The sequence below is a fragment of the Talpa occidentalis genome, unplaced genomic scaffold (assembly GCF_014898055.3).
Source record: "Talpa occidentalis isolate TD23 unplaced genomic scaffold, MPIMG_talOcc4v2.1 talOcc4.2496, whole genome shotgun sequence".
Taxonomy (NCBI): domain Eukaryota; kingdom Metazoa; phylum Chordata; class Mammalia; order Eulipotyphla; family Talpidae; genus Talpa; species Talpa occidentalis.
Window position 1 is genome coordinate 1 of NW_023602625.1, and position 11,432 is coordinate 11,432.

At 41.4% G+C, this 11,432-nt stretch overlaps 1 long non-coding RNA gene across 1 annotated transcript; it reads right to left on the bottom strand.

Moving 5' to 3' along the window:
* Positions 1 to 6,362: 6,362 nt before the first annotated feature.
* Positions 6,363 to 10,752, bottom strand: LOC119253961 (uncharacterized). Its single transcript, XR_005127240.2, has 4 exons — positions 10,041 to 10,752; positions 9,223 to 9,281; positions 8,127 to 8,464; positions 6,363 to 7,800 (listed from the first exon to the last, which is right to left on the bottom strand). It is a non-coding gene; the product is annotated as an uncharacterized LOC119253961 (long non-coding RNA).
* Positions 10,753 to 11,432: the final 680 nt, after the last annotated feature.

Consider the following 11,432-nt stretch of genomic DNA (forward strand, 5'->3'; position numbering starts at 1 on the left):
CACTCTGCCTGTTCTACTCTCCGCTCTGGCTCTGGTGAATTCTCTCACCCTCCCGTGCCTCTGACTGTACCCAGTGCTTGTATAAATAAATAATAAATAAATAAATCATAAAAATAATAAATAGTTATATAGGTTATTTTCACATTAATTTCTTCCTCCTAACGCTAATATCTCTGAGCTCAGAGGCAGAATGTTGATAAAGTGTTTCCCTCCACTTGGTAAGTCAGGGTGTAGAGGTTTAAAATCAAGTAGTCATACACTTTCAGCTATCCAAACTAGTTCCAGGTAAGTGAAGCCCGGGTAAGATGAAAATGTTACATCTGTTACATCCAATCATTTTTTTCCCTCTTAGAAGTTATCATGTTCAATTTAGGGATGAGAAATATTGTTTACTTTTATTCAGTTACTTCTCTATTTTGCTGCCATAATTCTCTCTCCTGGTAGAATCTGGGTGACTTAAACCATAGAAATTATAGTTTCAGCGCTATTCTGTGATTGAATGTTGTTGTAGTTTTTTTTAATAGAAATATTTTTTTTATTTATTTTAACATTTATCATTTTTTTAAATTTTTAGACAATATTTGCTTCCCCTCACCCCCTCAGATTGAGTCCGTCCCCATAGAATTTCCTTCCCCAAGGCACCCGTGTACCATCACCACAGTCCCCTGAGCTCCTCCCTCCCTCCCTCTCATCCCTCTCTCTCCTCCTCCCTGCAGTATGTCTTTGGTTTATAATTGTATGTTTTTACTTTGTTGTGTTTTGTACTGTTATTATTATTTTTTTACACTGATGTCTTATTTGGTTCCCCTATATTCCTGTTATAAGTGAAACCATCCAATATTTTTCTTTTTCCTTCTGGCTTATTTCACTGAGCATAATTCCTTCCAGTTCCATCCACATTGCTGCAAATGGCATGAGTTTCTCTTTTTGATTGCTGGATAATATTCCATTGTGTATATATACCACATCTTCTTGATCCAGTCATCTATTTTTGGGCATTTGGACATGAAGATCAAAATCATTCCAACTATCTCTCTCCGATCATAAAGGCATCAAGCTAGAAATAAATCATGAAAAGAAACAAGGAACCCTCCCACTTCATGGAAATTGAAATCCACATGACTGGAAGACCACTGGACTAATGAGGAGATCAAAGAAGAAATTAAAAATTACTTTGAGCTGAATGACAAGGACACCGCTTTCCAGAATGTATGGGATTCAGCAAAAGCAGTAATAAGAGGAAAATATATAGCAATACAGGCTCACATCAACAAACAAGAAAGAACTCAAAGAAACAACCTAATCTCACATCTCAAAGAGCTAGAAAAAGAAAAACAAAAACCCTAAAGCCAGTAGAAGAAAGGAAATAATAAAAATCAAAGCAGAAATAAATGAATTGGAAATTAAAAAAAATCCACAAGGGATCAGTGAAACCAAAAGTTGATTCTTTGAAAAGAAACAAATAGACAAACCTCTAGCCAGGCTCACATAGAAAAAAGTGAGAAAACACATATAAATAGGATTACAAATGAAAGAGGAGAAATAAAACAGACTCAGTAGAAATCAAAAGAATAATCAGAGATTACTATGAACACTTATATGCAAACAAATTCAGCAACCTAGAAGAGATGGACAGATTCCTAGAACGATATAATCATCCAAAGCTGGACAAAGAAGAAATAGAACTAAACAGACCAATTACAAGCAGCGATATTGAAGCAGTAATCAAAGCACTCCCCAAAAACAAAAGCCCAGGTCCAGACGGCTTCACAAATGTTGTAGTTTTTTAAGTGATCATTCTGCCTTCATTTAAAAGCTGATCTTCAGGGCCTCCCTGGTGGCGCAGCTGGGCTGCAAAGCTACCTGCAGCCTCTGCGCCGCTGGTTCAATCCCTGGCTGCGGCCGGCGAGGGTTCCACATGGCACGCAGACCTCTCCTGCCGCACCCACTGCTCCCCTCAGCAGTGTATTTGGTCAGTCTGCCTGCTTTGCTCTCCCCTCTGACTCTGGTAAATTCTCTCACCCTCCTGTGCTTCTGACTGTACCCAGTGCTTGCATAAATAAATAAATCTTTAAAAAAAAAAAAAAAAGCTGATCTTTGGATTTTTGGCACCTAAGAAAGTCTGTTTTTTTTTTTTTTTTTTTTTTAAAATCTCCCAATCCCAAACTTAGGTACTCTGTAGTTTGGACAGTATGGTTTTTATCATTTCCCACTATGTCTGCCTTTCCAGATATGTCAAGGCTCAGCTCAAATGCTCTCTCCTCAGGAGACTTTCCTATGTCTATCCCTTTTTTTTTACTTTTCAGTTTTTTTTTATGTGGGTGAACTATGGGAGTTAAGTCATAGGGACTAAAACAGAAAATAAAGCTACTATCTATGGGATACAGAAGGATGGTCTTACAGGCTACAGTGAGGCTGGAGGTTTGGCAGTGAGTGAATTCACCAGAGGCGGTGGAGAATAGAAAAGGTGGATGTATTGAAATACCCTGCTAAGAGAAGCAGCAGGCAAGTCAGGAGAAGCCTGCTGTTCCATGTCTATCCATTAACCCTTATTATATTTTGTGAAGAGCCCTGCTGTCCCATGTCTATCCTTAACTCTTACTATATTTTATTTCGATATAAATCTTTAATCCTCTTGCGGCCTCCCTGGTGGCGTAGGGGTTAAGTCTCTGTGCTATCACACTATTGCCACTGTGGCCTGAGGATCCCCAGGCCAGGGAGCTGACCCACATAGGGCACAGCAGACCTCTCCTGTCTCACCCACTGCTCCCCTTGGCAGTGCATTTCAGTGGATCTGCCTGTTTGCTCCCCACTCTGTCTCTGGTGGATTCTCTCACTCCCTACACCTCTGGCCTATACCCCAGTTCTTGTATGCATAAATAAATAAAAACAAAATCTTAAAAAAAATCTTAATCCCATTTTAAATGAGACAGAGGCTGTGTCTTAATCAGCTGTGTCCTCCCCATGGTGCTGAGCCAATGCATCTGCTGCTCGTCATGGGATCCTCTATTCTCAGGAATCCTGCAGGAACTTCAGAAATCAAAGAACAAAGAGCTTTAAACTATTACATAATCCAAGAAGTGCTTTTCAAGATGATTTTCAACATTGTTTCAAGCTTTATGATTAGCATTACATCTGCCAATGCATGGAACTAAATTATCTCCAGTTTCACTTGAAGCTAAAGCACAATCAGACATCTGTTGCAGCCTGATTTGTGTTTTGCCTCTTTCCCCTCTGGCCTTTGCCCACACTGTGTGCTCTAGCTCCTTAGCCACCTTTTTCTTTGTATTCCTAATATGATGCCACACGGACAGGTCCCCAGTAATTTTTAGAACTGTCCCTGTGGACTGATTTTATATCAACTGGAAGGAATTATCTGTTTTTGTAGGGATATCCAATTCATGAAGGATGGAAAGCTGCTTTCTGGGGTCACTGTGTCTATCCAGGACCGTTTTAACGGGCTTTACATTTTCCTATTCAGTGTTCATAGTGATAAGTATAGAGTGGTGTGGAAGAAATGCTGCAGCCACAAACTTCTTGTTGAAGAAATTCCTGGTCCAGGAGAAGTGTTGACTTTTTGATATCCTGTGGGAAGGAAATCACCCATTCAATGCTGTTTGGGAGGCAAGCAAAGCCAGGTTGAAAGCCTTTTTCTCTTCTTGGCTCATTTTAAAATTAGATACTGAAGTTAATTACTCATAGGGTTTGTCCTTAAATATTACATTTTTCCTCCTAGCAGAAAAATAAAAGCTCTCAAAGTAACTTTATGAAAATGTTCTTAATTGCTATCATGGGTGAATTATAGAAGGAATTTTTTTTTTATGAATGCAAGAACTGGGGTGTAGGCCAGAGGTGGGGGGGGGGTTGGTGAGAGGATTCACCAGACACAGAGTGGGGAGCAGAACAGGCAGATTCACTGGAATACATTGCTGAGGGGAGCAGCAAGGAAACAGAAGAGGTCTGCTGGGCCATGTAGGTCACCTCCCTGGCCAGGGATTGAACTCATGCTGCAGTGGGTGCCAGTAGGGTCATAGTGCTGAGACTTAACCCTTGGGCCACCAGGGAGGTCTCATAGGAGGGATTTGTAATGGGGATTTGACCATACAGTTGTGGAAAGTGGTGAAGTTGTCTTTGTAGCACTGCCCTCCCCTGCTAGATGCTGGAACTTGAAGCCCCAAGGGACGGACAGCAGGTATAGTTGGGGAGACCAAGAACAAGCTGGCATTCAAAAGCATGAGCTGGAGCCCAGGAGAATGTGCTAAAATTCATGTCAGTTCACACCGCTGATCTTGATGGTGGGCATTGTGTGGAAACTGAGCTCCTTCGGGAAGCTGAAGGAAGATCCATGTGCAGAGCTGCAGGCTCAGATGCTGACTTACACCAAGGAGCAAGCCAGGAGGTAAGTCACAATGTGTGGGAGTTGAAAAGTGGTGCTGATTCATCTGGGCCCTCCAAATCTTGCAAAGAATTTGTGGTTCTTTCTCACTGGAAGTATGGGGATAGGAATTCTTGGAAATGTAGTTTAGGGAATTCTAGGAAATGTAGTTCAGTCTAGTCTGGAGTAAACATTAAAAAGTACAATGGCTGTGACGAGATGGTAGGATTTCAGGTAACCATACTTTATAGTTTTACTTTTTTTTTTTTAAGATTTATTTATTTATGCATACAAGAACTGGGGTACAGGCCAGAGGTATGTGTGTGTGTGTTAGGACTTACCAGAGATAGAGTAGGGAACAGAACAGGCAGACTAACTGAAATACACTGCTGAGGGGAGCAGCAGGCATGACAGGAGAGGTCTGCTGCGTCATGTGGGTCAACTCCCTGTCCAGGGATCAAACTCGTGCTGCAGTAGCTGTGGACTGCTTCACAGTGCTGTGCTTAAAGCCTTGCGCCTCCAGGGAGACCTACATGTTGTTTTAATTCTTTGCAAAAAACATGTATGATTTATATAATCTGAAAAATATAAAACTTCTTTTGCGGGGGAAAAAATCTTCCTTTAATAAAGGGAGTTAGAAGAATTGAAGGTAAACTATTAAGAATTGAGAGACGAGGCCATCTATACAGGTGAATGTCACTGATTTTACCTGAAAGAAGTATAAAAAAAAAGCCCATGTTTCTATGTCTTTTACTTAATGGTTTTTGACAATGGCTGTAGTCTCTGAAAATCCAATGACATTGTTCTCAGGAAGAGCAATTTCTCAATCACTGTGCATCTCCCAGTGCAGAGCAGTGACTGTGACTGGAAGTTACAATATCCTTTGCAGTCTACCGAGTGCTGCTGCAGATGATGTAATTGGCAGAAACATCAGATTCTGGCTCTCAAGGATTCTCTCTGCTTGCAACCAAAATCCTTTTCTGGAGTGTACAGAAGAGCATGTGTGTCAAGATTATAAACACAGAAATTGAGAAACTAACGACTCTTCTTAGTGTGCTAAGATTTAGATTCGGCACTCCAGAACTGGAACAGTTGGATGGCCTCTTAATTGTCACCTGGAACCAAATCTCAGACTATCTTCTAAGCTTGGCACGTGGGACATTTTCACCTACCCAGCATTCCCCTGAGGTTTCCTGAGGTTATGCCACTGACAGGGTGTTAACTAGAACCTCACCCTTTCTCCTCTCCACTCATGAAAAAGTCAGAAAGTAAGTGAGTGAAAGTAACACTGTAGGGAGGACTTTTCAGTTAATAGGAACTTAACAGAAAAGGCAAACTGAAATTTCAAATCATTAGTAATAATTTGTTATCCCACTTGAGTATCACTACACTAAGTAAAAAAATTGTGGTCGCCAAATTAGTATCCATGTAAAATATGGGTGTGTGGGCCTCCCTGGTGGCCCAGGGGTTAAGTCTCAGTGCTATCACTTCTACGGCCCCTGAGTTCGATCCTGGGCCAGGGAGCTAATTCACATATGGCACAGCAGACCTCTTCTGTCTTGCCCGCTGCTCCCCTTAGCAGTGTATTTCAGTATATCTGCCTATTCTGCTCCCTACTCTGTCTTGGTGAATCCTTTCAACAACCTCCCCCCACCACACCCCAATCCCCTGCACTTCTGGCCTATACCTCAGTTTTTCTATGCAAAATTAAATAAAACATAATTTTTTTAAAATGTGATGTGGGAAGATATTAGAACCAGTTGTAGATATATCTTTTTATCTCATCCTTTAAAGATTAGTGTTTGATAGATAAAGCAAACATCCATATAATAGACATACACACTTAAACCTTTTTTAGTGACAGCATTGTCAAGTCAGAATAAGTCTGAAACCATTACCTTAAAAGAAAGTGAAACATTTTCTTCATTGAAATACAAACTTTAGGAGTTAGTACTCAAATTTTTAGATTAAAGCAGCCCAGTATTTTCCTGTTAACTAGTAAAACCCCAAATAAAAGCTATTATAGTTGGTAGGAAACTGGGAAACAGTACTGGAATGGAATGAAGGCAGCATCTTTCAATTAAAGATGCCATCACACCTACATCCACCCTTGTACACCCACACACAAAGGCAGTAGTTGTAGAATACCCTCAAACGGCTCAGGAAAAAAAGAATGTTACAAATGGACAGCCTCTTGGCATTTTGATGGTTTTTTAATTTTTTTAGCACTTGCTCTCTTAAAGAAAAAAAAGGCAATTAGTTTTATTTTTTTAATTTTATTTTTGCGTAGAACTGGGGTGTAGGCTAGCGGTGCAGGGGTGTGAGAGGATTCACCAGAGGCAAAGTGGGAAGAACAGGTGGATCTACTGTAATACACTGCTGAGGGGAGCAGTGGGCGAGACAGGAGAGGTCTGCGCCATGTGGGTCACCTCCCAGGCCAGGGATAGAACTCATGCTATAGCAGTGAGAGAGCTGACACTTAACCCCTAGGCTACCAGGGAGGCCTGGCAACTAGTTTTTTTTTTTTTTTTTTTAAGATTTATTTTTATTTTTATACAAGAGCTGGGATACAGGCCAGAGGCACAGGAGGGTGAGTGGATTCAGTAGAGACAGAGTGGGGAACAGAACAGGCAGACGATGGAAATAAACTGCTGAGGGGAGCAGCAGGCGTGACAGGAGAGGTCTGCCATGCCATGTGGGATTCTTGCCTGCTGGCCGGGATCAAAACCACACTACAGAGGCTGCAGACAGTTCCACAGTGGTGCCCTCAACCCGCTGTCCCACCAGGGAGGCCCGCAACTAGTTTTATAGTTGACTTAAGAGCATTCAGGAAACAGAAAGCTACATGTGGAGCTAAAATCATCTAGTTTTACAGAAGCCACAACTCCAGGATGGAAATGCAGGGGTATCTGGCACTGACTCCATGTGGTCTAGTGGTCAGTCTGCCTTCTTTGCTGAGCGAAAGTCTCCTGAGGCCACGTGGTACAAGCTGTTTCCAAGGGCACTTGATCCACCATCTAAGTCCACACTCTCCTGGGAGAGTGACAGTGCAGCAAAGCCAGAAACACCAGGAGGAACTGTGATGGGCTGAGCTTGAACAGGATGTAAGATTCTGTCATTCCCTAAACCAGTGTGATTAGCTCATTTAAGTATTTTTTTTTAAAAAAAAAGATGACGCATGGATGAACCTTGAAAACTTTATGTCAATTGAAATAAGCTAGTCACAAAAGGATAGATACTGTGATTCCACTTATGAAGATACAAGTAGTACAACTCCCAGACACAGAACATAGACTAGGAGTGAGAGTGGGAGTTAATGCTTAATGGGGACAGTTTCATATGGGGAAGCTGGGAAAGTTCTGGAGATGGTGGTGATGATGGTCACATAGTAGTACGAATGTCCTTACTGCCCCTGAACTGTATACCTAAAAAAGTTAAAATGGCAAATTTTATGTATATTTTACTACAAGAAAAAAAATAAGTCACTGAAGAAGTCACTGTGGGAAATGAAGCATTGAGTTAAAAAAAAAGAAGAAAAATCTTTTTTTTTTTTTTTAAATCAAAATAAGGGGGTTGCAATTGTATGGGTACATAAAGATTAAAAAAAAAAAAAAGGAAAAAAAATAAATAAAAACCCTTATCACCCCCTGCTCGGGGCTGCTCCCTAGGAGAGGGACGGCTGCCTGCCACTAATAAAGGCTTTCTCTAAATCTGAAAAAAAAAAAAAAAATAAATAAATCAAAGTAAGTACCTAGCACCAAGTTCAAGGTCTAGGATGAAGACAATCATGAGTGCTTTTAAGGGCCAGCCACGCAGCTCAGGAACACTGTCAGACAGGTCACTTTGTGGATCTTTTCTCTGTGCTTGGCACTTCCAGACTTTCCAGTACTGAAGATGTTTCCTTTTTTTCAGCTTTGCCCAGCCCTGTCATTCATAATAGACGAATGAAAAGTCCCAGAAACCTGTTCTATTTGGGAAGGTTTTCTTTTGTTCTAGACTTCGGTGGCTAATATGCTTCACGAATTTCAGAGTCTCTCTGTCTCTGTAGACTAGTGCCAAAGAATTGTTTTCTGGATTCACTGTTAGCAGCTGAAATAAGCAAAAACGGTGACACATCAGACCAACAGCTTATGCTCAACGCTTCTTACTGATTTACTACTGAAAAGATTATTTCCATATCAAGTACTTCTAAAAGACTTGAGATAGATAGTGGAGCTTCTAAAAGATCCTTTATGAAAAAAAGCTTTTGCTCTGGTTGTCTAAATATTTTCCAGTAAGCCCTATTCCAACATATATCCAGAAAGGTCTTACCTAATGCATTTCTTTTTTTTTAAAGATTTATTTTATTTACGCATACAAGAACTGGGGTGTATGTCAGAAGTGTGGGGAGGTGAGAGGATTCACCAGAGACAGAGTGGGGAGCAGAACAGGCAGACTGAAATAACACTGCTGAGGGAAGCAGCGGGCAAGACAAGAGAGGTCTGCTGTGCCATGTGGGTAGCTCCCTGGCCTGAGCTCAAACTCATGCTGCAGTGGCTGTAGATAGCCTCATAGTGCTGAGACTTAACCCCTTGTGCCACCAGGGAGGACCTGATACATTTATTTCTTACTACATTGAAAGATTTGTGGGAAATCACTATGTAGCTCTTAATTTCTATGGAATTTCTCAGTAGGGCAGAATAAATAATGATTGTCCTTTAGCATCTTTATTATTTTCTACTATTGATAGAAATGAGAACTGCCAGGCAGAACAACATGGATTTAATCTGCTAAAGACACTGGCAGTAGGTCATAAAAATCAGGTCTCTAAAAAATGACTTCTTCAAGAATTAAAAAAAGCAACTTACCTCTTCATCTTCACCTTTGGCAATGTAGGAAGTAAAGCCACCATATTCTGGCTCCCAGCCTTAAAAGGGGAAAACAGACAGCATTTAGAAAACTCACGAGGAGAGTTACAGCATCTGCTTAAATCATTAATCAGATGATGCTTAATACTGGAGGATCTGAGAGTTCAGAGATACTGTAAGTCTGAATCTACCATTCAATCAACCCTAAGAACTGAAAACTAATAATTAAATGTAAAATATATCTGAAAGGGCAATTACATAAAAGCTTTAGATGGGGGGCCTCCCTGGTGGTGTAAGGGGTTAAGCATAGCACTATGAAGCAATCCGCAGCCTCTGGAGCATAAGTTCAATCCCCGGCCGGCCAGGGAGCTACCCACATGACACAGAACTCTCCTGCCTTGCCCGCAGCTCCCCTCAGCAGTGTATTTCAGTCAGTCTGCCTGTTCTGTTGCCCGCTCTGTCTCTGGTGAATCCTCTCACCCCAGTGCGCCTCTCGTCTGTATCCCAGTTCTTGTATGCATAAATAAATAAATCTTTAAAAAAGAAAAAGTTCTTAAAAAAAAAAAGCCTTAGATGGGGGTGGGGAGTTACTTGGTAGGAAGTTATGATTGGGTCTATCTCCCATATTCTAGACCAGATATAAATTCAACTTTGGATTTGGAAACTAAAATTCATGACTCAGATTTCTGCCAACATTGAGCTCCTATGACCTGAGATCCTGGCCAAGGCAAATGACTTCTGAATTCGTTCAGCTGCAGAGGGTCACTAAAAGAAATGAGCCTCTTAAGAAACAATTCACTGCTTTCTTTCTTCCTTACCTTCACAGCCACAGTACAGAATTAGGTCCAGGGCAAATTCAGTCTTGCTGTTGTCATGAATTAAAGTGTAGTGACCAGTTTTCCAATGCCTCAGTTCCCCCTGGCAGGTAGGAACACTTGATTCTAACAAAAAAATGACAAGAGGTTAGAAAAGTTTAAAACAACCTTAATGCTGCTACTATATTGCAAGTGGATGATAATTAGGAATAATACAGCATGAAAGAAACCATTCCCATAAGCCTTCAACTGAAACATTGTTCCACCAAACCAGTCTTATCTTCAGGTCTGAGCCACATGCAAAAGAATGAAAGTAGGTCACTATCTTTTTTTTAAAGATATATTTATGCACAGAAGAGGGTGACAGGATTCACCAGAGAGAGTGGGGCACACGACAGGCAGACTGACTGAAATACACTGCTGAGGGGAACAGCAGGCAAGACAGGAGAGGTCTGCTGCGTCATGTAGGTAGCTCCCTGGGGATCTAACTCGGGCTGCAGAGGGCGGATAGCTTCATAGTGCTGTGCTTAACCCCTTGCACCACCACGGAGGCCGAGTAGGTCACTATCTTACTCCCTAAACTAAAATCAGTTCAACTGGTTTAAAGACTTGAACGTAAGATCTGAAACAATAACAAAGATGGTAAGTTTATTAACACTGACCTTAATGATGTTTTTGTGGACTCGTTTCCAAAAGCATGAGAAACAAGAATACAAACAAATGGGACTACATCAAACTAAAAGCTGCACAGCAAAGACACCAGCCTTAAAATGAAAAGGCAGTGCAAGCGGGAGAAGGTATTTGAAAGCTGTAAGTTAAACAAGAGTTAATATCCAAAATCTATAAACAACTCATTTGACTCAACAACAAAAGACACAATTTGATTGAAAAATGTTCAGAAGATCTTAAATAGGCATTTCACCAAAGATACACAGAGGGACAAGAGACACATGAAAAGATGTTCTATATGGCTTATCATCAGGGAAATACAAATCAACACCCCAAGAGATTTCACTTCACACTGATTAGAATGGCCATTATTAAAAAAGTCAAGAAACAGGGCCTCCCCTGGTGGCGCAGCGGTTGAGCACTGGGCTGCGAAGCTGCCCGCAGCCTCTGCAACACCGGTTCGATCCCTGGCTGCCGGCGAGGGTCCCACATGGCGCGCAGACCTCTCCTGCCGCCCGCTGCTCCCCTCAGCAGTGTATTTCGGTCCTTCTGCCTGCTCTGCTCCCGCGCTCTGGCTCTGGTGAATTCTCTCACCCTCCCGCGCTTCTGACTGTACCCAGTGCTTGTATAAACAAATAAATAAATCTTTAAAAAAAAAAGTCAAGAAACATTAAGTGTTGGCAAGGATATGGAGAAAAAGGAACCCTTGTGTGCTGCTGGTAGGAA